General features: G+C 43.7%; 2 protein-coding genes and 1 non-coding gene across 4 annotated transcripts in view; 2 read left to right on the top strand and 1 right to left on the bottom strand.

Moving 5' to 3' along the window:
• TMEM70 (transmembrane protein 70) overlaps positions 1-23,055 on the top strand; it is a 798,264-nt gene that overhangs the window by 408,145 nt on the left and 367,064 nt on the right. The gene's annotated exons all lie outside the window — the stretch shown is intronic.
• The window catches only part of UBE2W (ubiquitin conjugating enzyme E2 W), a 514,818-nt gene that overhangs the window by 189,822 nt on the left and 301,941 nt on the right, over positions 1-23,055 (top strand). The gene's annotated exons all lie outside the window — the stretch shown is intronic.
• Positions 19,606-19,677, bottom strand: TRNAA-UGC. The gene has a single exon. It is a non-coding gene; the product is annotated as a tRNA-Ala (tRNA).

Here is a 23,055-nt window from a genome sequence, read left to right as displayed (position 1 = left end):
CAGTAGAGATGATTAAAATGCTGGGTGAGAGAAGTGAGAAATGGCTCCTGAGGGTACGAATAACAGTGTGGAGAGAGAGAGAGGCCTATCCCAGATGACTGGAGAATAAGCATGCTAGTGTCAACTTTGGGCAGTACATAGATATCAAACCCCTGTTGTATTGCATAAAGTTTTGGAGAGGGTGATTGATTAAATACACAGTGTAATAAAAAATAAGATAGGAAATGAGCAGTTTGGATTCATATCAAGACAGCGCAACTGACCCAATGTTTCGTAGTGAGATAGCTGAAGAAGCTAGAGGTGAGGAAGGAATCCAACTGGGCATTCCTGCACTTGGCGAAAACCTATGACAAGGTCCCAAGAAAGCTGATTTGAGTCCTGCAGTGATTTGAAGTCCCACAAATGGTGGCAAAATTACTACAGGCTATATACAAGGATCCAGTGATTCAAGTACTGTGTTCATCGTACAGAAAAGTTCCCAATGACAGTTGGTCTGAGTCCACTGTTCATGCTGGTGAAGGACTACATTAGCGAACTGGTCGGAGGGGACAGATCAACAGTGTGGCATGTGGCATTACAGGCAGACTCTGAGTAAGAACTTCAGGAAAGGATAGAGGAATGGATTGCAAAACTAAAGGCACATGGGGTAGAACTGAGTACATACAAGATTGGTTGTTGTGTCTTTCGGCTTTTCCTGGTTAGGGGTTGCCACGGTGGAACTCCGGTCCGCTAATGATTGGCAGATTTTTACATGCCGAGTTGCCAGTGATTGGCATATTTTTACGTGCCGAGTTGTCGGCCCTGATGCACAACCTTCAACGAAGGTATGCCCATTCACGCATGTCTCCACACAGAAGACGCTCTAGCTGAGAATCTAGTAAAAATACAAAGACGATAACTGGAACAGCAGCTGAGAATCTAGTAAAAATACAAAGACGATAACTGGAACAGCAGCCAAAGAACAAAAGTGACGATTCAATTCCAATAAGGCAGTATGCTCGGACTGTAGTGTCACAAGCACCACTATACATACACAAGTCAGTCCACCAAGCTAGCAGCAAATATGTTTTAATAAAACAAATTAAATACACGTTGAGCGCTTTCATCTATCCATATAGACTTCCTCAGAACACCATCCATTTTAAAATTCACAACTTATATACACACACACACACACCTCAGTGTAATCACTTAATTAGATAAAATCAGTTATTTAAAAAGTTAACCCTATAACTGCTACCTCTGGTATGTCAAACTGGTTGAACATCTAACACGTGTATCCCATTCTACATATATAATGCTTATGTTTGATATGCATGTTAACAAACACAACTTCCTAAAACCCATGTTATTTTTTAAAAAATATACATATACAAGAAATATTCTCTAAATTAACAATTAAAAATCAGTCATTGCAAGCTGAAATCATAAGTGTCAGCATAGTATATCTAATACAAAAATAAACAAACATGATGACAAGAAATTCCAAAACTTTTTTTAAAAAAAGAATGTACCTTAAATTCTATTGTTGTCCAACATGGGCTTAATAGAAATGTACTCATTTAGACCAGGAAACACAGTGGCATTTAGTTTTATTTGCCACCATACCTCTCTCTCTCTCCTAATTTTTTCTTTACATTCCCCCCTCTGGCATTAATTTGTACAATTTCTAATATCCCAAATATAAACTTGTCACAAGTCTTACTAGTCATCAAATGTTTACTTAATGACTGATTTTTAATTGTTAATTTAGAGAATATTTCTTGTATGTGTATATTTTTTAAAAAATAACATGGGTTTTAGGAAGTTGTGTTTGTTAACATGCATATGAAACATGAGCATTATATATGTAGAATGGGATACATGTGTTAGATGTTCAACCGGTTTGACATACCAGAGGTAACAGTTATAGGGTTAACTTTTTAAATAACTGATTTTATCTAATTAAGTGATTACACTGAGGTGTGTGTGTGTATATAAGTTGTGAATTTTAAAATGGATGGTGTTATAGCTGAGAATCTAACAGGGCAACGTTTTACTGTGAGGTGACAACGCTACCGCAGCACCACCACCGCAGTACATACAAGATTGGTAATGGTAGTAAATAGTGTAGTTCTGAAGAAGCTGGGAATTGAGATGGAAGGAAAATTAGTGGAACAGGTTAACAGCTTCAACTGTTTGGGAGGGGTTGTTGAAGAAAAGGGAAGTCTGAATGACTAGGTCAAAGTTAGAATCCAAGGGCCTGCTGCCAGCTGGCACAGTGCTTCAGGTATAGTATATGACAGAAGAATGCCAAAGTGGCTGAAAAATAAGGTGTATAAAACCAATGGTGTGACCAGTACCACTATATAGTATGGAAACCTGGATGGTAAAGGCAGAGCAGGCCTGAGACTGGTAGTAGGATGCACAATGTAGGACAGACAAGGAAATGAAGACACAACAACAGAATCCAGTTGCGGAAAAGATCAGAGAGAGCAGGTTATGGTGATTGGGCATGTGCAAAAAAGTAGAAGGCAATCTAGTGAATATGATTTGGGACAGACTGGAAGAAGGCAATAATATGGCCGCATGATACAGTGATTAGCATTGTCGCCTCACAGCAAGAGGCCCTCTGATTCGAGCCCCACAGCCAGAGGCCCTCTGATTCGAGCCCCACAGCCAGAGGCCCTCTGATTCGAGCCCCACAGCCAGAGGCCCTCTGATTCGAGCCCCACAGCCAAGAGGCCCTCTGATTCGAGCCCCACAGCCAAGAGGCCCTCTGATTCGAGCCCCACAGCCAAGAGGCCCTCTGATTCGAGCCCCACAGCCAAGAGGCCCTCTGATTCGAGCCCCACAGCCAAGAGGCCCTCTGATTCGAGCCCCACAGCCAAGAGGCCCTCTGATTCGAGCCCCACAGCCAAGAGGCCCTCTGATTCGAGCCCCACAGCCAAGAGGCCCTCTGATTCGAGCCCCACAGCCAAGAGGCCCTCTGATTCGAGCCCCACAGCCAAGAGGCCCTCTGATTCGAGCCCCACAGCCAAGAGGCCCTCTGATTCGAGCCCCACAGCCAAGAGGCCCTCTGATTCGAGCCCCACAGCCAAGAGGCCCTCTGATTCGAGCCCCACAGCCAAGAGGCCCTCTGATTCGAGCCCCACAGCCAAGAGGCCCTCTGATTCGAGCCCCACAGCCAAGAGGCCCTCTGATTCGAGCCCCACAGCCAAGAGGCCCTCTGATTCGAGCCCCACAGCCAAGAGGCCCTCTGATTCGAGCCCCACAGCCAAGAGGCCCTCTGATTCGAGCCCCACAGCCAAGAGGCCCTCTGATTCGAGCCCCACAGCCAAGAGGCCCTCTGATTCGAGCCCCACAGCCAAGAGGCCCTCTGATTCGAGCCCCACAGCCAAGAGGCCCTCTGATTCGAGCCCCACAGCCAAGAGGCCCTCTGATTCGAGCCCCACAGCCAAGAGGCCCTCTGATTCGAGCCCCACAGCCAAGAGGCCCTCTGATTCGAGCCCCACAGCCAAGAGGCCCTCTGATTCGAGCCCCACAGCCAAGAGGCCCTCTGATTCGAGCCCCACAGCCAAGAGGCCCTCTGATTCGAGCCCCACAGCCAAGAGGCCCTCTGATTCGAGCCCCACAGCCAAGAGGCCCTCTGATTCGAGCCCCACAGCCAAGAGGCCCTCTGATTCGAGCCCCACAGCCAAGAGGCCCTCTGATTCGAGCCCCACAGCCAAGAGGCCCTCTGATTCGAGCCCCACAGCCAAGAGGCCCTCTGATTCGAGCCCCACAGCCAAGAGGCCCTCTGATTCGAGCCCCACAGCCAAGAGGCCCTCTGATTCGAGCCCCACAGCCAAGAGGCCCTCTGATTCGAGCCCCACAGCCAAGAGGCCCTCTGATTCGAGCCCCACAGCCAAGAGGCCCTCTGATTCGAGCCCCACAGCCAAGAGGCCCTCTGATTCGAGCCCCACAGCCAAGAGGCCCTCTGATTCGAGCCCCACAGCCAAGAGGCCCTCTGATTCGAGCCCCACAGCCAAGAGGCCCTCTGATTCGAGCCCCACAGCCAAGAGGCCCTCTGATTCGAGCCCCACAGCCAAGAGGCCCTCTGATTCGAGCCCCACAGCCAAGAGGCCCTCTGATTCGAGCCCCACAGCCAAGAGGCCCTCTGATTCGAGCCCCACAGCCAAGAGGCCCTCTGATTCGAGCCCCACAGCCAAGAGGCCCTCTGATTCGAGCCCCACAGCCAAGAGGCCCTCTGATTCGAGCCCCACAGCCAAGAGGCCCTCTGATTCGAGCCCCACAGCCAAGAGGCCCTCTGATTCGAGCCCCACAGCCAAGAGGCCCTCTGATTCGAGCCCCACAGCCAAGAGGCCCTCTGATTCGAGCCCCACAGCCAAGAGGCCCTCTGATTCAATTTTCAGCTGGGGGGGTGCCTTCTGTGCAGAGTCTGCATGTCCTCCCTGAGGTCATGGGTACTCTAGTTTCTTCCCACATTCCAACAACATGTAGTAGAGGGACTGGACACTCTAAAATTGGCTGTAGGTGAGTGCGCAAGAGTGAGTGGTACAAATGAACTACTGTGACAGGGCTAGCCACCCGGCGGTGCAAACCCTGGCTCAAGATGATTGTCGCTGCGAAAGTGGCACCCCGACCCCATGTGCAAAATATGGAAAAAAGGGTTGTGGATGGATGAAGAAGGCAAGAGGAAATAAGGGCATCCAGCAAAGAGGTGACTGGGTTGTGTGAGAGAAGACCTACGATATTTATGCATGCATGTTGAAGAAGGCAGAAGAGTGGCATTGAATGGAGATAGATGGTGACAACTGGTATGTCACCCTGAAACCATGTAGAAACTGAGGGAAAAGGGAGGTGGAGGAGGAGGAACAGGATTTGGATTCTGATCATATACTAGATTATTCCTCGCATATGCAATCCCTAGAGCAACTTTCCTCTGAAGGGGACTCCCTCTCTCCTGACTCCCCGTATTGAGGATACCTCCATTGGGGAAACTATCCAAATCATGAGGCCTTTTGAATGACAGTATTAAGTAAATCTCGGATGTTCAAAATGGATGCTATAGTCTCTTGAAAATGGGCATTCTAGCTCCCTCTCCAGTACCTCCTATTCTAAATGCATACCAGGACACTTCAGTCTCCATCTTCATCTCCTGATTCTCGACCACTGGCACCTAAGAGATGAGACTGGATTCCACAAATTGCCCGATGAACTAAAATATCTCTGTATGAACCCTGTGGCTGATCCTGCTGCTATCTCCTTATCCTCCGGTAAGCCTTTGAAACTTCTCCCCAATCCTCACCCCCTTCCACAGATAAGGATAGTATGGCTGTGGATAGGTAGGGAAAGAAGGTCTGTACCTCTCCCACACTTGCATTCAGCGCGATCAGCTATTGGATGTAGATGACTAAGTAAATATTTGCCATCTGTCCTAGATGTCAGATGCACAATATGCAGTTTCTAAGCAGCAAATCCAAACCTTTACTGTCTCAAGCTACTCAAATTGTTCTGTACAGAACCAAATGCAGTTATGGTGCTATGGATGCTTCTTCCAGGGATGCAGCCACAGGTTGTTTTCAGACGTTGTGGATGGTTACCCAGCCAACCCAACCCTGAGGACTTCATGTCTAAAATCTTTAGATTCTCCCTTAGGCAAAGACCTCCCATTTAGCCCAGAATCTGCAAAAGTCTTCAAAGCCCTAAAAAAATAAGGTAAGATTATGAAGGACTGCAGGCAAGTTTTGCTTTTTATAGTTCTAGATACCACAGGAACTACCCAGTCAAGTCTGCTTCCTTCAAGAGGGACTCTGTCCACTCACAAAGAAAAAATAAATTTTTTTCAGCCAAACCACATAGGGAATCGCCTGTAAGGAGAGCTCCATTGGAGGAAAAAACTGCGACTACCTTTCTAACTATCCCTCTCCCATCCTCAAACCCTTCACTTTCTCTGTCCCTTCCTTTCTGGGAAATGGTAACTACAGACATGTGGGTTCTAACTATTGTCAGTGAAGGCTGTACCATGTCATGGAAAGTATCCCTGTCTAAAGTGCTTGCTACAGCCTCCTCCTCCACAAAACCAGCTCTCTTTGCTCAACCTAGTCATTCAAGGCTTACTAGAGCAAGGCGCCATAGAAAGTGACATCCTCTCTTCATAGAAAAAGGGTTCTATTCCAGAATCATTCTGGTGCCAGGGAAGGTCAGTGGAGACCCATTTATGGATCTCTCTCCTTTCTAAAAGTACCCACTTTCAAAGTGCTTTCTCTGCGCACCCTTCTGCCTTTTAGTCTTCCTCATGCTTTTCTTATATTACTAGACATGAAGGATGCCCGCGTCCCATTTGAGACTGTTGTAGGAGGAAATTCCTCAGATTTTTCTCAGGCTTTTCATATTTTTAATTTACTGCTTCGCTGTTTGGTCTTTCTGTGGCACCAAGAATTTTTATAAAATGCCTAAATCCAGTGGTAGCCTTCTGTCGCACACACAGAATTCAAAATTTCCCTTGCCTGGATGACGTACTTATTCAAGCTCTCTATCAGCATGTAGATTTCACAGTATATCATCCATCCCAGGCTTCACGGTTAACTTCAAAATATCCTATCTCACAGCCTCTCGGGACCTGTTTTTTCTGAGCTGCAGACTAGAGACATGCAAAATGCTTCCCTTCCTTCAGGAAAAAAATCTGTCTGGCCTCCATTTTCAAAAACCTCTAGTCAGCGTCTCAGTGCACAGCAAGGGAGATACTAAAGCTCTTGAGTGTCATGGCAGCTGCCATTCCATTGCTTCCATTGACCAGGCTACATATGCACATAATTCATTGGTACTTGAAATCCGCCTGGTCTCAACATCACCTGGATACCCTGATCCTTCTATTACTTTGCACCAAAAAGGAGCCCTCGGGCCCACCCAGCCAAGTTCTTCACACAGATGCCTTGGGCAGAGCATGGGGAGATTGGACAGGATCCCCTCCCGAGTGCAGGGGGAAATGGGCTTCCCCGTCCTGAAAGAACACATCAGCTTGAAAGAGAGCCCTGCTACAAGCTCTACAGATATTTATCCATCTATGGAAACCAGGCTCACTACTGGTGTCCACTTACAACACCACAGTAATGTGGTAACTGAACAAACAAGGGCACAAGATCTTGCCCACTGTGCACGCTAGCACAGGAGGCATGGCACTTAGCCACACTAATAGGCATGATTGACAGCTGCATGTGTTCCCTTACAGGAGACTGTACTGTCTGATTCATGTGGGTCCTTACAAATGGACCCTGAACAAACAAGTCTTCAGCACTATAATGCATCCATGGGGAAAACCACAAATAGACCTTTGTGCTTCAGAAGAAAACCACCATCTTCCCCAGTTCTGTACCAGAAGTCCTTCCCTCTTAGCTTGGAGGACAAATGTCTTATCTTTCTAGTGGTCGGGTGGTACCTGTATACCTGTCCTCCTCTGCCCCTGCTTCCAAAAATCCTTCTAAAACTTCAAAAGGAAACTCTTCCTGTCTGGCCCTCCTACTCCACCTGTAGAAGGGAAACTAGTGGGAGATGCCATTGCAACCAGATCTGCTTACTCGTCAGCAAGGTCTACTTCTCTATCCAAATCTAGCCTTTTAGTCTTACTCTGTGGATGATTGTGCTCTGATCCCTGAAAACCACATCATCTCTGAGGAGGTTGTTCAGATTTTACAGGAAAACCTGCCACTAGAAAATCATGCACAGCTAAGTGTAAAAATGTTCAGTTTAGTGTTTCAAGCAACACATTCTTATCATGGATACCCCTTCTGTTCCCCAATATCTTTGTGAATTGTTACACTCTGGGCTAGCCTAATTTTCTATTCTATTCTGCTTCCGACAATCTATCTTTTACTGGCAGCATCATTCTCCATTGACTAATTCTTGCAGAGAGACTATGAACATAGTAATTACTGTCCACAGAGCTCCATGCGATATAACGGAAGTAAATGCAGTTAAATTAATAACTGATAAAGTTGTACTACAATAACATAGGGTAGTGAGGGAGAGAAAGGGGAGAAATTGAATACAGTCATGGAGTTATCAAATAGAAAGCAACTAAGACAAGAAGTGTCACTGTTCAGAACAGTATAGAAGAGGGAACAGATAAACAAAAATACTTTGAAAGATAGATGTGATAAAAGCAATGGGAAGTATCAGAACAGATCAGGATTTGTCATGCACTGTCACAAATGAACTAAACATCTTAGCACAGGTGAAAAAACTTAGCAGATATGCAGATAAATATAATGGAGAAGCAGAAAGTAAGCAATTTATTGACGACCCAAAAATGTTTTTGTAGAGAATTGGGAAACAAGGTAAAAGGAATTGAAAGACCACCAAAAAAAGTAGTAGATACATTTTGGAGAAGTATCTATGAAGATCCTGTGGAACATAACAAAGATGCTAAGTGGATAGAAGAAGTAAAAGAAAGAAAACAGTCTAGTGATGGCTGATTACCCAGTCAAGACTGCAAGCACGGAAACCCAAGTTCATTTAGCAGACAATTTGTTGTAGGTGTAATTTAGATATTTTCTTTGTTAAATCCCTCTTGTATGTGGTTTGAACAATCCCTCTGTGTTCTGGTAATTTTGCAAGACATGGCAGCAAGGAACTACACCCCCCCCAACCCCTCTATCTCTTATTTGCACCCAGTTTTTGTTTTTGTAGTAAAAGGGCTCCTCTGGATTAGTCCATGTGCACTAGATGTTTGTTTCTAAAGGTTTTAATAGTGCTTGGAACTATGTTTCACACATTTTGAGTTCTTCTCATCTAAACCTAACAGACATTTTTTGCCGTACCTTTCTGCCGGATTGGTTTTGTTCCTTTCTCCGCTGTCGTAATTCTGGTCCAACCCACCTACCAGTCAGAGGTTATTTATCCCTCCTATATGTGAGGTGCCATTTTTCAAACTAGTATTCCTTGCTGCTGAGACTCCACACAGGCAGTGAAGCACCTGCAAGGTGGTGTAATTTTGTTTTTTATTCATTTCTGCTGCAAACTCGAGATATACCTGGCTCCCACCAGTTAATTAGCATAATCTGCCACTATTGTTATCCATTTTTCATAAGTTTTTTTGTACTTGAAGCCAACTTGATGGCATTCCTTGCTCTCTGAACGCTTAGCACGGTCTGTTTTTTGTCTTCATATGTATTTTCAAATATATGCCTTCACTGTGCCGTATTCCTGCTGTAATTCAGAGCCCTGATGCCTGATAAGATTTGGCTTATTATTTCTACGAGTTTTGACCAGTGTTTGCTTGAATTTAAATGGCTGTAGTTAAGGCTGCACAATCTAATGATGAAATATAATCATTGAATTGGTATAGCTAAATTGTGTTGACCTCCTGTTACTACTGCTACTTGCATGCTTGTCGCTGAGTAGCTTTCTGAATTATGTATTGGTTGCATCTTAATGTCGTAGGGGCTGCAAATCTACTCCTTGTTTTACCCTCCTGCACTTGTCTCAACTCCCACCCACCCCTTACTCTTACATTTTGAATAACATCTTTTGTTTTTTCTCTAGTTGCCTCCCTTGATTTTATTGTACTGTAGACCCAGCCAGTTTTCATTCCTTTCCCATTCTTTGTGTTCCTGTGTTGCACTATCTAGTGACAGCCAATTATCCAGTCAAGACTGCAAGCACGGACCAGCCAAACCCAAAGTGAATTGGCAGACAATTTGTTGTAGGTGTCTTAAGTATTTTCTCTGTTGAATCCCTCTTGTATGCAGTTTGAACTATCCCTCTACATGTTCTGGTTGTCCTGTGAGACATGGCAGCAATGAGCTAGATCCCCCCCCACCCCTTTATCTCATCTTCACCCATTTTTTGTTTTCGTAGTAAAAGGCTCCTCTGGATTAGTCCCTAAGCACTAGAAGTTTTTTTCTAAAGGTTTTAATAGTACCTGGAACTACATTTCACACACTTTTAGTTCTTCTCATCTAAACCATCAGACATTCAAAAAGAATGTTTCCTACCTTTCTGCCAGATTGATTTTGTTCCTTTTTGCACTGTCATAATTCTGGTCCGACCTGCTCCATTCGCCCTCACTATACTCTGACTCACTCCAGTCCCAAACCATTCCCACCCACCTCCTCTTTCATTGCATTTATACTTGACATCAGAACCTTCCTTCTAACACCAATCAGATTCCCTCCCACACCCTCCCACCATACCTGTTCAACATTCACTGCCTCCCTGTCTCATCTCAGATAAAAAAAAAACTCAAACATCTATTTATATCCTCCCCTCCCACGACTAGCTCAGCTCTACTCCCCTATTTCTTTCTGTTCCATCCCCAAATAGGCAACTCTACTACTCTGTTTACTACGATAGTATACTATCAGGCTTTCTCTACCTAGCCTGTGATGGCTCAAACCCCCACAATGATTGCATCAATTACCATCACCCCATGTGTAAACTCTCACTGATCATCAACCCCCAACCAAACCCTACAGCTACGTCTGCCCACAGTTAAACAATACTTCAGACTCTCTCCTCTTTCTGTTCAAACATATGCAATCCTCAAACTCTCAACTGCTTTTCAGATATCATCAGGCTATCACCAAACTATAGCTACTACTGCACTCCCTTAAACCAAATTACAAGCCGATATCCATTCTAACCCAGGTCCCAACAGTGACTTGCCTCCAACTCAGCTGTGTGAATGACAGTACGGCTGCAGAAAGATGAAAAAGCAGGCTCCAACTGAAGATATGTGCACTTTTAATAAAAAGCTTAAACAACACGATAGTATTGTTAGCACTTTCGTTTAACAATGTTGCTAAACTTCATTAGACGTTAAAATAACCACAGTTACCCATTTAAATACTAGCAGCTTGTTCCTAATTGGTCTAGCCTCTCCTTATTAAATTACATCCATTTAAAAGCACTGATGCACGTTACTTTAAAAGAAGTTTTTCGTTTTCACAATGCTTATAAACTATCTTGTATAATAAAATAAAAACTATGATACAAATACTCAACATTGTAATTTTTTCCTTTCAAATTCTTTTAATTTTAATAAAGGTGTTCTAGAAGTATGCTCATTTAGTCCTGGCCAGTTGTCAGCCTGCAGCCTAATCTGCCATAACAATTCTTTCTTTTCCAGTAAGATGATCCATGGAGACCTATCATTAACCTGGGCATTATCAATAACTGTGTATTTAAAACTATGCCCTGGATTTTCATGAATATGTTTTGCTAAAGACTTACACTGATTTAAATTTCTAATGGCATATTCGTGTTCATAGATCCTTTGAACAAACCTCCTCTCTGTCTTACTGATAAAAACCGAAACAGGAGCCACATTAGGCAAGATACACTACTGCTTTAGAGTTGCAGTTGTATTTCCCCATTATTTTGTGCAATGTATTTCTCACTGTAAAAGAATTGCCAATTAGTATTTTGAACACCACTTGCATGCTCCACACGGAGTAATTCCTCTAATACTATGTGTATGCCATGACCATATTAGCGTAGGCTGCCCCACATGGTGAGCCCATCGCAATTCCCTCCTTTTGTAAGTAATATTGTTCATTGAACTGTGTGTAATTAAGTAGTAGTTCTAAAAGTTCAATTAATAGATTTACTTTTTCTTATGCAATGCAGTATTTATGGAGCATCTCATTGACCCATTCCAGACCTATATCTTGAGGGGATTACCAGGTACAAGTCATGTACATCTATGGTTAACAAAATGTCATCTGTACTATATTGAATGTTATTAATATGTTCCAAGAAAATTCCAGGAATCCTTACAAATTTGTGTTTCGTTTTCAATATGTTAAATTCATAATCCAAATATTTAGCGCAAGCTGATGTAATGGAGTCCCTGACATCCACTGCGGGATGCATAGGTGGATTATTAATGCATTTATGGATTTTAGGGACTCCCAAAAAATATAGGAATTTTTACTGTAGTAACATTCAAATAATTATATACACTTAAATCTATTTGTCTTTCCAGAAATGTCATTTAGTTGAACGTTTATCTTCCTAAAGGCTCCATTCAATTCATTGAGTGACACTTTTTTGTAAGTAGAGGTATCAAGCAATTTCTCCATTCTGTCATTTATCATAATGATCCATAATTATTGCCACCCCCCCCCCCCCACAAAATCTGGCTTCATTACCCTGATTTGTTGTGCTTTTAAGAAATCTAATAAAATCTTTTTTAGTTAGATTAGCCTTAAACAAAACTACATATAGAACAATATCTAATTTCCTGAAATCTAATTTGCATATTTTCTCATACATAGCCAAAAGGGGGGTGGAGTGGTGGGTTATAGATGCTACTTCCAACTCTCTTCTCTTTCCATTCAAGCATATACAATCCTCAAACCCTCAACTGCTCCTTTTCACATACCATCAGGCTATCACCAAACAAATTACTACTGTACTTCCTTAAATCAAATTACAAGCTGATATCCATCCCAACCCAAGTCCCACCAATGACTTGTCTCCAACTCAACTGCACCTCCCTGACTCTCATATATATTCTCCTAACCAAACTCCCTCTGGTACAAAGGTTCACAACTTCTTACCAACTACATCCAAATCCAGCCTACTAATAACCACTTTCAACCTTAGAAGCCTTGTAAATAAAAATTCTGAATTTGATGCGATCATAGCCAGCTATTTTCCTGACGTAGCAGTTATAACAGAGACCTGGTTACCCCCCCCCCCCCCAATCAAAGACTCAGAAATTACAAATTACTTACAACAGTTATAATGTTATTAGACAAGATGAACTAACAAAAGAGGTGGTGTTAGTGATTGTTGAAAGACTCTAAAACTATCAAAATTAAACTGCACATCCCCAATGCAGAAATTCTTATCACCTGCACGCAAATTAATCCCAGCAAAATGATGAATGTCATAGCTGCCTATCTGCCCCCTGTCAACAATCTTCCAGGCATAGAACTTCTCTTGGTCTACTCACTCTTTTCAACAAACTATCATCTTAGTTGACTTTAATCTAGACTGGCTTTCCTGCTCCTCTAACTGCCCTAATAACTTTATCAATCTGTACAATTTCTCCCAAGTTATAAACTGTCTCACATGCACTGGCAAACACTCCGCCACTACGTGACTGGATCTTGCAAGCCAAACCTGGGATACCAAGCTGGCTGCCTTCCTATCAACCTTAGTGACCATGCCCCTACATTCCTCCTTAGAAAATGAATTTGAACTCTTTACAGTCCCTTCAAATACATCTGCAATAAGAAACATTTATCCACAGACCTATTTAATCTGTCACTAAAACATTGTGATTGGTCACCATTAAGTACCCTAAACTTGGACCTACCAGTAGAATTCTTTAACAAACTTCTTGAAATACTAAATAGTCTAGCCCCCATCAAAAAATCCACACCAAATCCAAACCGCTACCATGGCTTTCCCATGAATCTAAACTACTGATTAAACAATGGGACAGAGCCAGGGCCCTATACCAGTCCATAAACAAAACTGACCTCACCGCTTATCAGCAACTAAGAAACCAAACTAAAAAAAAAAAATTAACAATGATAAAAATCACCACTTCCAAACCTCTCAAACATTTGTACACAACCCACAAAAATTCTGGCAAACTACATCCTCAACCCTGGAAACACCCCCACCCCCTCTCCTACCACATCCAACATCTCCGAACCCTTAGCCTCACTATCACCTGCCTACTTGCTAGCCAACAACCGCCTCTCACACTCACATCCACTGCTGTTAATGCCACAACCTCCTTTTCTTTTAAACCTATCCAAACTTTTTACATTTAAAAATCCTCTAAGCAAACTTAAACCCTGCTGCCTTGATGCCAATCAACTGCCAAGTGAATTCCTAAAAATAGCAGCACCATCCATTACCTATCTTATCTCTATACTAATCAACCATTCTTTCTCTGAACAGTATGTGCCTCACCTCTGGAAAATCACTCTCATCATCCCCCTCCATAAGGGTGGCTCCTCGAGAGATCTCCAACTACTGTCCCATTGCTATCCTTCCAACCTTAGCCGAAATCCTAGAGAAATGTGTTCAACTACAACTCCTCAACCACCTTACCACTAATAACCTTCTGTCCGAAACCCAGCATGGCTTTAGACCCCAATATAGTACTAACACAGCCTTTTTATCCTTCACTAACACTATTCATCACCTTATGAACAATGGGCAACTAGTCGGACAACTAGTCTCTGCAATTTTCCTGGGCATGTCAAAAGCTTTTGACACCATTTCTCACCAACTACTACTTGACAAACTTGCTACGTACAATCTCAGTTCTGCATCCCTGACTTGGTTTCACACGTACAATCTCCGATGTTGTTCGTGTTTCACTGTTGCAGTCATCACACTTGGGTCATCTGCCTGCAGGTAGCCCTCAGTTGGCCCGAATACCAGAGACTTAGTATTTCTGCGTCGGTTGCTGTCGCTCCAGGAATGACATCAGGGGTGTAAAAACAGGCAGCCGACGCCATTACATCAGTCTTTCTTGCCAAGGAGCCCGAAGCAGAAGCAGTTCGCAAGTGCTGGTGGCCGCTACCTGAGTTTTTGTTTACGAATTGAATCATCCTGAAGTCTTCCAAAGCTAAGTACCCCATTGAGGATCCTTTTTTCTTGCTTTAACTGATGTCCGAAAAAGTTGTGTCTTGCCTGTGGAAAGCAAATATCACACAGAGTTTCATTCTTACTGCATCACCTGTCTAGGCCCAGGCTATGACGTACCTCGCTGTCGGTTTTGTGCCTTGTTCAGTTCCGGAACCATTCGTTATCAGCCCCTTATTGTTGCTAAATACTTTCATTCTCTATCTCCGTATTCCGAAATGACTTCGGTAAGCCATCCGACTACCGATATTCCGAAAAAACGTAAGGCTAGAGATGGACTGCACAGATTCAAAGCTGCTGACGGCACTTCCGTTAAGCTAGTCACCAGTTCACCAGTACTCAGTGAGGTGCTTTAGCAGCCCCTGATGCCCACTTCAATGGATTCGTAGGCCTCTACCGAGACCCATTCAGAGTCTAGTATGCCGCAAGACTCTTAGACTATGGGACCGGCGGATATCTCTACCTTGGATGGGTCCAGAGCTGCTGAGCAGGCACCTGCTTCTGAGGAAGTTCTTCGCACTACCGATGTTCAACCCAGACTACTTCAGTTCTGTCTAAAACTACTGAGTTTCTAAGACCAAGATTACGCTCTATGCCTAGAAAACAGACTACCAAAGTGCATGCAGCTCCCTTGCCACAAAATAAAATGCTTAGAATGGCAGAAGACCTTTAGAGGAAGTCAGCCTTCCCCTGCTAAGAGAAAGAGATCAGTCCCCAGTGGCTTCAACAGACCAAGAGTCCAATGACTCTGAGGTTTCTGATTATAAAGACATGCCCTTATCTGCTTATGAGAATTCTGATGTAGAGGAATCCATTCCTTCTGCCTCGCCTCCAGAGGGTTTTTCTTTTGGTGAAACCTTAACATACTTTAAGAGAGCATTTCCACTGGGAATGCCAAGATTATCTTGAGTCCAAAAAGAGACTCTGAGAATTTCTAGACTTGCCTCAACACAGGCCTTTAGCAGTACCACCAGTCCTGGAAATTGATGATGTCTTTTTATGGAATCCAGTCTTACTCCTGATACCCTGCCCCTTTCACAAATTTCTTTTCAAAAATCCTACTGCTGACCCAGAGATCATTTCCCAGGGGCCTAAGGGTATCAAGGCAACTACAGCTAAGAATCCCACCCCTTCGGACAGGGATTCCAGAGCTTTGGACAGATTGGGTAAGAAAGTATGTACCTCTGCAACTCTTGTCATTAGGGCGTTGAACGGTCAGTTTCACACGCTGAAGTACCAACAACATATTATGGAACTTGTTAAGCAAACAGACTGTGCAGAAAATAAAGAATTGCAAGAGCGTGTGTATTCTGCAAGCCAAGTCAGCAAGCATACATTGCAGTGTGGCTTTGATGCCCTAGAAGCATCTTACGGGGCAGCAGTCACTGGTTCTGTACTGAGAAGGCATGCTTGGCAAGGAGCAGACCTTGCTAGATCATGTCAAATCCAAGTTACTAGACGCTTCTTTGAACAAGGACAGTCTGTTTGGCACCAAAGTAGAAGAGGTTCTTAAGATGGAAGAAAAAGCTAAATCTGTGCAGACAATCAAAGAATTCCTTCTAGTACAGCCTCCTAGATTCAGTAGTCCTTGTCCCTCGAAACATTGGTCCTTTCCAGCCCCCTCAAGGCCATCAAAAACAAGACCCTGGGGAAACAGGCCCCCCAGACTGCACTCTCAGCATATGTAGAGATCTAAGCAATGGAGTGCCTCCACCTCTAAAGCAGGGAGTGCTAAACCACCCCCTTTCAGAAAGAATTCCCAGTAACTGCTCAACTCCAGTCCCCTCCTCTGCCCAACTGCTTGTGTCCCTTGGGGGAAGACTTGCCCCTCATGCAAAAAACTGGATTCCCATCACCAAAGACCGATGGGTCCTCAACATTGTATCCTAGGGGTACAAATTTTACTTCCACTCACTGCCAACCCCAAAAGGGTTCCCAGACCTCCCTCTAAACCAGTGGGCAGAGGCTCAAAATCAAGTCCAATCCCTGCTCTCTAAGGGCAATTCAACCTGTTGCTGCAGAACAGATAGGTCAAGGGTTCTATTCCAGACTTTTCCTGGTACCCAGGAAAGAGGGCACTTGGCTCCTAATCCTGGATCTTTCCATTCTCAACATCTTCCTGGTGGTACCCAAATTCAAAATGCTCACCCTGCCATAGCTTCTACCTATGCTAGCCTAGGATGCCATTTTAGTCACCATAGACTTAAAAGAAGCTTATCTGCACGTCCGTATAATGGAGTGATGCAGAAAATATCCATGCTTCAGGGCAGGATCTATGCATTATCAGTTCTCTGCACTTCCCTTTGGCTTATCCATTGCTCCCAGAGTATTCACAAAGTGCCTGGCCCCAGCCATTGCTTACTGCAGACAGAGAAATATTCAAATGTACCCATACTGGGACGACTGCCTGATTCAGGCAGCAGACAGGAAATTCCTCTCTGAAAACAGCCTTGCTTCTGGCCATCACTTCAGCTAGAAGTGTGTAGCTACAAGCACTTATGGCTGTGGAACACTTCATTATTTTCCATGCAAACAGGGTTTCCCTCGGGTCTAACCCTTCATTTATGCGTAAAGTGGTGTCCAGTGTGGCTCTCAATCCATCCACTTGCCTACCTTCTTCCCTAAACCTCAAAATAAACGGGAAAGGATCCTGCACTCCTTGGACGTGCACGGACAGATCAGATTCTACTTTGATTAGGACTAAGCCCTTCAGAAAATCTGACCAGTTACTAGCCAGCTTTGCAACAGGAGCAGAGGGCAAGGCCATTTCAAAGCAAATGGTTTCCAAACGGATAGCACATTGTGTCCATTTCTGCTGCAAGCACCATGGGAAACCAACCCCTCAAGGGGTTGGAACACATTCCACTAGGGCAACTTCTATCTCTACAGCATTCCTCAGGGGAGTCCCTACCAGGGACATCCTGGAAGCTTCTACCTGGAGTTCTGTTCACACTTTCACCAAGCATTACCACCTTGCTTATCTTTTCCAAATCCAGGTCAGGTTTTGCAACAGCAGTCCTGCAAGGCATTCTAGCCAGCCCTAACTCTTTGTGACTGCCTCTACCCTTCTTCAGCTTTGGGAATCTACCCAAATGTGATGACTGCAACAAGAACTTATCATAAATATAGATGTTCGAGTGTATTCACTGTTGCAGTCTTGGTTTCCCTCTCTCCATCCCCGTTTTTTCTCTTTCTCTGTCTCTCTAAACTGTCTTTTACTACCCTACCTCCTTTTTAGGGTATTGGTATTTACTTTTTACTAGTGGTGTTTTCCCCCACCATAACTTAGCTCCCTACTGTGGGGGCTCCTGACATTTGGGGCAAGAAAAACTGATGTAATGATGTCGGCTGCCTGTTTTTATACCCCTGACGTCATTCCTGGAACGACAGCAACCAACGCAGAAATACCAAGTCTCATGTATTCGGGCCGACTGAGGTCTTACTTGCAGGCAGATAACCCAAGTGTGATGACTGCAACAGTGAATACACTTGAACATCTACATTTATGGTAAGTGTACACAACTGTACATTCTGCATCCCTGACTTGGTTTCACATTTATCTAACAAAACCGCAAATAGGCTACTAAATGAGAGAACAATCTCTCCTCTCTACTGTCATTATCCACTGGTGTACCACAGGGTTCTATACTTGGCCCTCTTTTCTTTATCATCTTCGCTAATCGCCTCAATTCAGCAACCCAACTTGCCTCAATCATACAGCATGCAGGTGATACATCTCTTATTTGCTGTGCGCCTTCCCCACAATAAATACTCGAAAAGATGCAGAAAGCATTTCAGGAAATTGAAACTTGCCTATCAAACCACCAGCTCATGCTTAACCCAAATAAAACTTAAGTTAATGATTTTTACAAACAAAACTACCAAGCACTGCTCCCTACCCCTCTGTATTCACTTTGCCAGTGGTACCAAAATTGAGCCTACAAACCAGGCAAAGCTCCTAGGTATTACAATAGATGACAGACTTAAATCTGATATTCATATTTCCTTATCTGTCAAAAAAGTCCATGCTAAACTCTATGCTGTCTACAGAACCAAACTTTACCTAACACACCAAGGAGGCTTCGCTTCTATCTGCTCTTCTCTACTGCTCACTTATCTTCCAGTTTATGTAAAGCTGACCTTCACAACCTTGAATCCTGCTAAAACAAAATTGCAAAGCTTGCCACCAGTCATCTCCATAAAGCCCATCCGTGTTCTGCTCTTCAACAGCTTAACTGGCTAGAACTTCCCAACCTGTTAACATTGAACCAACTTACCCTTCCCCACAAAAGTCATACACAGCCCCAATTGCTTCTCCACAATTTTAACCTTTGTCTATCTAGAGGTCAACAGCAGGCCCCTTGGGTTATCCGGTAGAACACTGCTCAAAATCACAGTCTTATAACTACCATGGTGACTCCCTCTACTAGAACAAAATAGCAAAGTCCTGGAATGCTCTTCCTGTAAACATACAGAGCACCCCCTGCCATTCTTCTTTTAAAACTAAAATAAAAGAATATCTTAAAAGCAACTGGATCTGTCCCTGTAGTCTTCCTGTATAATTTTCCTCTCTCCTACTATTTTCCCACCTAGGCTCATCCATAGGTTCATAGGTTCATACTAGGCTATCTGCCCAAGGGCATTTATAAGCCTAGCCCATAGTTATGTGGCTTTCGCCACCCCTTTAGTTTGAATAAAAACTATGCCTATCATTATTCTGTGCCTTTGTCAAGCAGTGACACTGAAGTAATCCCTGGGGTATATCTGCGATCTCCCATCCATTGGTCAAGATTCCTCTTGAACAAGGCCAGCGAGGTGCTCTGCCTCACATGTACTGGGATTTTGTTCCACAGCATAGGGAGTCTCTGGGTGATGAATCTGTCCCTCCAGCACGTTCTATTTATAACCGTGTCAAGGTTTAAACCTCTGCCAGTCTCGAACCCCAGACCATTGACACAATAGACTATATGAATTACCACTAAAGCCACAGCAGATATACAAATGCTATGGAGATGCTGGGGATTGAACCCAGGACCTCATACATGCAAAGCATGCGCTCTACCACTGAGCTACATCCCCTTATATCCACCTCTTACAGATGCAGCGATTTTTTTTTTTGATAACTTAATTGACTGTTTCCTCTCTTAGATTCTAATCGCATTCAGTATTTCAAATATAGTCTGTTCACACAGTATTGCAGTATGTGTACATATATTTTTCATGTGGCATGCTGTCTGACATCTCTGATTTTACTGTTATCAATAATCTGTAGCTTACATTTCTAAATTGCTCCTATGATGTAATGAATTTAGCTAGTTTGACCTTTTATCAAGTAATCCATGTATAGTATGCATTCAGATCTTACTACCATAAAGTCTTTATTCTTTTATGTGTCTTGTTTTTTGGAGCTTTTCTCCCCATTCTCCACTTTAAATGGGCTACTAGCCCAGTCAGACACTACCCGGTAAATAAACGAAAAGATCGTGAGCATGGGAAAGTGTATAAATATTTGGGAATTGATGAAGGCTGAACAATAAAACATGAACAAATGTGAATAACATTTTAGTAAGGGGTACTTTAGAAGACTTGAATTACTCCTGTAAACAGCACTGACTTTAGGGAATAAAATTCAAGCTATAAACCAATTTGCTCTCCCTGTAATACATTACAGTTTTGGAGTCATTGACTGGCCCCAAAATGTATTTGATAGATTAGATAGCAAAACAAGAAGGATGATCCATGCTCACCAAATGATTTTATAAAAATCATTGCATACGAAGATTATATATTCCCCATTCTGAAGGAGGGATAGGCCTCCTTGAAATTGATTACGTGTATAGATCTGCAGTTGAGACTCCACACATCTGCTGACCTCACAAAACCCAAATGTAGTGAAAGTTTTGAAAACATTAGAAGAATAAATTTAAGATGACTTCCCTGCTTAGGCTAGTAGATGCATATCTGCATCAAGCAGGCATGGAAATCAAACCACAAGTAGCTAAAAATTGGGCAGCAACCGAATGTGCCAAAAAACAAAAGAAATAATATAAGGTAAAGGGCTAGATGTGAAGGCAAGAAATGTGGAAAATTAATAAATATAGTTGAAAGTATAGAAAACTTCTGGAAGAACCTCCTGTTGATTATGAATGAGTACAGGAATGGTTAAGGAGAGGAGAATTCAAACCAAGACATGAAAGGTTAATACTGGTGGCACAACATAGTGGGCTATGTACACGTTGGTTTACAAGTCCTTTGAACATGTGGGAGAAACAGACAAAATGTAGGCTTTGTAAAACCGAATTGGAAACAGTTGCATACCTTGTTGCCGATTGTGAATTACTAATGGCAGAAGGATTGTATACTGAAAGCCATAAACTGTCAAGACTGCTGCAGTGAAGATTGTGCAAACATTATAGGTTCATAGGTTCATAGATAGTACTAGGCTATCTGCTCAAAGGCATTTATAAGCCTAGCAGGAATGTGTTGGCTTTCGCTGCCCCCTTAGATTAGTTCCCTGTGCCTCTGTCCAGCAGAGCCATTAAAGCGATCCCTGGGGTAAATTGTGTTTCCCATCCACTCGTCAAAGTTTCTCTTGGAAGAGGGTTAGCGAGGAGCTCTGACTAATGTAGACTGGAATCTTGTTCCAGAGCATGGGAAGTCTCTGGGACAGGAATCTATCCCTCCAGCATGTCCTATTTATTGTTGTGGTGAGGTTTAGATCCCTGGAGCGTGTGGCTCGAGTGGATACGTTTTTCTTTAGGTGGAGCATATGTCCATCAATTCTGGGTTGGACATGGCCTTGTATGTCGGACAGAGATCACCTCTGAATAGGCAGTCTGCAACCGAGTACAGCTGGAGTTTCTTCAGTCGAGCTGCATAGGGCATCTGCTTGAGGCCTATGATCCTCTTGGTGACGGTACTTCTGTGGTCTTTCCAGTTGTTGCAGGTGTCTTGTAAGGTACATCCCAAATTGGGCATTGTACTCTATGATGGGTCTGAGTGATGCATAGAGGTGCCCAAAAACCTCTTTCGATCTGAATGCAAACCCTTTTGTGATTAGGTGGGCCACATAGAAGGATTTTCTAACCACTTTGGGAATGTGATTATCAAAGACGAGGTTACTATCTACTTGGGTCCCCAGATCCCTTATGTCTTCCGTATTTAGGGGGATACCACCTATGTGGTAGTTTGTGGGTACTTTGTTTTTTCCAAAGGGGAAGACTATGCACTTTTTGGCATTTAGCTTGAGGCCATGGTTTTAACACTAGGTATTTGTCTCAGTGAGACCCTTTTGGAGGATGTCTGTGTCAGCCGGAGAGTCAATTATAGCCCCTAGTTTGCAGTCATCTGCGAACTTGGTCAGCCATAGTCCTCCTGTGCTTGCCTGTACCTCTGAGAAGTATATGCAGAACAGGAGGGTTCCTAGGACTGAGCCCTGGGGAACGCCACTTGTAACTGGTTTAGCTTCAGAGACTTAGCTCCCGCAACTCTTACCATGTGGGTTCTGTCCATGAGCCAGTTGGCATCCCATCTCGTGACATAGGGGTTTATGTTCAGGCTGGTGAGCTTGTCTAGAATACCTGAGTGGGGAATGGTGTTGAAGGCCTTTGTGAGGTCTAGATAGGCTGTGTAGACCACCTTTCCCTCATCTATAGCCTTGGTAACTGTCTCAAAGAAATCCACCAGGTTTAGGAGGCATGATCTGCCCTTAACAAAAACAAACTGGGTGGGGCCCAGTGTTTGGAGGTTTCCAATGTCTCTGTTAATGAGATCCATGATGATGCGCTCCATAGCTGTGCAGACCAAGCTAGTCAGTCTTATAGGGCGATAGTTCCCGGGGTCAGTTGTGGCTCCACCTTTGTGGAACAGAATAACCATTGCTGTGCGCCACTCTGTGGGCATGTATCCTGTGGAGAGGCTGACTTTAAACAGTGTGTTTAGGTGAGGGGTTAGTTCATCTTTGAGCTCATGTAGGAGGCAGCCTGGGACACCGTCCGGTCCCATTGATATGTATTTTTGGCCTTGAGAGGGCTGTTTTAACCCGAGTGTCTGTGATTTCAGGGGCACTACATTCTTCTGGTATAGTTATGGGCCCTTTTGGGGGTGAGAGGGGGTGAAGTTTGCACTGAACCTATGTGCCAGGATGTTGGCTATATCAGTTGGTCCAGTGTATTTTGTGCCATTCTGCACCAACTCCGAGCAGAGCTGAGAATTGCCACTTAGATTCTTGACATAGCTAAAGAATGCCTTGTGGTTATCTTTGGATTCCATGGCAGTTTTTCTTTTGAAGCTAGCCTTGGATGATTTTATGAGGGAACGTAGTTTCTTGCTGATACTGATCAGGGATGTTTTCCCTTCTTGGGATTCTACTCTCTTCTGTACTAGTTTCCTCCTCCTATTGTATAGCTTGTTTATGGCAAGGGTCTACCAGACTGTTTTCATTTTCTTGGAGGAGTG

This window comes from Protopterus annectens, chromosome 3.part1 (genome assembly GCF_019279795.1).
Source record: "Protopterus annectens isolate FY-2018-M chromosome 3.part1, PAN1.0, whole genome shotgun sequence".
NCBI lineage: Eukaryota > Metazoa > Chordata > Ceratodontiformes > Protopteridae > Protopterus > Protopterus annectens.
This window is presented reverse-complemented; position numbering and strand designations above follow the sequence as displayed.